This window comes from Babylonia areolata, chromosome 4 (assembly GCF_041734735.1).
Source record: "Babylonia areolata isolate BAREFJ2019XMU chromosome 4, ASM4173473v1, whole genome shotgun sequence".
Classification (NCBI taxonomy): Eukaryota; Metazoa; Mollusca; class Gastropoda; order Neogastropoda; family Buccinidae; genus Babylonia; species Babylonia areolata.
Window position 1 is genome coordinate 4,989,384 of NC_134879.1, and position 2,500 is coordinate 4,991,883.

Genomic DNA, 2,500 nt, shown 5'->3' on the forward strand with positions numbered 1-2,500 from the left:
AAATCAAACAAACAAACAAACAAACAAAAAACAAAACAAAAAAACTGTTGTTAGGATTCTTTGGTAGTTTCTAAAAGTGTGCGCCGTTTCTTGTATGAAATACATGAAGAGAAAAAGAAGAAGAAGAAGAGGAAAAAGAAGAAAAAAACTACTTGCAAGACAGCGTTACGATGCACGCCAGCACATACACCAGTGTGTTGTACAAGTAGTGTGTAGCGCACGTGCACTTCGTTTGGCCTGGGCCCTGTGTGCACGAGACATTTTGATTGCCGCCGAGTTAATCAGTGCGGGCTGGAGGTTTTGGGGGCAGGTCCTCATCCCCCCCCACCCCCCCCCCCCCCCCCCGCCCCTCCGTCACCACAAACAAGTTTTAGTGCAGGATAAAGAACCACTCACACCCGGCATCACTTGGCAACGGTTCAAGCTGAAGCGATGTGGGTAAGAAAGAAAGAAAGAAAGAAGAAGAAGAGGAAGAAGAAAGAAAGAAGATGTTGTTTCTTGCTTGCTGTAAGTTGCTGTAAGTACATGTCTTACACACATATGTATATACGGAAAGCTGTGTGTTATACATCCATTCATCCATCCATCCATCCATCCATACATACATCCATCCATACATACATACATACATGCGCACATACATAGCTTACTTGCAAACTCACCGTACTCACGCATTTACTTAGGTACCTACATTTATGCTATCGCACTACGAACATATCTTATTCACTCTCTCACTAACTCTCACTCAGTCACTCTCACTCACTCACTGAACGACTGACTGTCTTCAATACTTAATCAGCTATTACCTGTATACATGCTACCACATTACAAACATAATTATTTACCCACTGTCTCCCTCCCTCCCTCTCTCCCTCCCTCCCTCACGTACTGAATTAACTTTCACGCGTTCATGCTATCACATTACACACACACACACACACTCACTCACACACACACACACACACACACACATATATATATATATATATATATATATATATATATATATGTATGTATATATTTTTAATACTTCCAAGATGCAGCGTACTTAAACTTGACCAGTAAACGCATGTTTACACACAGGCGAACCACGCTTGACGACACACAAGCCCAGCCCCCCATCCAATGTATCATTTGAATACTGTTGTTCCGATATCCCTGCTCTTCGCTATGCCAGCATGCAGGACAATTCAAGAAATATGTTGTTCAAGTGTTCGTCGTTTTCTTTCCATGGGTGCATTGGGAATCATTTCAGACTTTTTGTTGATGTGGTACCTTTTGGTTGGTTTTTGTTTTGTTTGTTTTTTTGTTTGCTTGGTTTTGTTTGTTTGTTTGTGTGTGTGTGTGTGTGTGTGTGTGTGTGTGTGTGTGTGTGTGTGTGTGTGTGTGTGTGTGTGTGTGTGTTGTTTTGTTTTTAAACCGAGGGACGCGAAAGAGCAGCCGTTCTACATGACAGACCAAGTTCGACAGGGTAATATAAAGATGACAGTTGTATTCTTTGAGGGTCACCTTCACAGAGGTTCACAACTGACCTGAGCACAACAAAAGCGATCCGGCATTAGTTGGTGACGTACCATCCGCCATCAATATATTTTGCTTTTGTCAGGTCATGCTGGAGCAGTGTCAAAACAAAAAACAAAAAAACAAAAAAAAGAAAGGGGGGTGGGGGGTGGGTGGGGAACAAGGCTTTCAGGGGTCTTGTCGTTGAAAGCAGCGACACTGAGTCGCTTGCAAAGGTGATATTTTTCGTCGCGTGCTGAACTGTTTGCTTGACAAAGATCCCGAGTTGGAAAGGAACCGGAAAAGGCGTTGAGAGATGGACAGACAGACAGGCCGCACGCCGACACAAACGGACAGACAGACAAACAAACAGACAGATGATAGACCAACAACTGACAACCACCACCACAGGGAGAGAGAGAGTCCTAATTTCAAACATACACAAGCGGGCGGTTGCTATAGTAAGCACGTGCGCGGCGCGGCAAGTGTTCGGATTGAGTGCGAGAAAAGGACAATGTTTTGGGCTGTTATTGTCATCAAGGGAAGTTATTTACTCGCCTCTTCCGCTGAAGGGAAGCTATTCTTGTGTGTGTGTGTGTGTGTGTGTGTGTGTGTGTGTGTGTGTGTGTGTTTATTATCACCAGTCTCAGAGCTCGTTCATCTCCCTCACCATTAGAAAGTCATTTTCTTCAGAGCTTGCCGGCGGAGGTTTTCGAGCAGCTACACAAACACACGGGACGTATTGTGTCTCGACACTCATCCCTTTCGTTTCTTACTGGTGTACAACTAGAACCTGAAGAGGATGAAATATCATCAGCCTCTTTGCTGTAACTGGTGTACAACTAGAACCTGAAGAGGATGAAATATCATCAGCCTCTGTGCTGTTACTGGTGTACAACTAGAACCTGAAGAGGATGAAATATCATCAGCCTCTGTGCTGTTACTGGTGTACAACTAGAACCTGAAGGATGAAATATCATCAGCCTCTGTGCTGTTACTG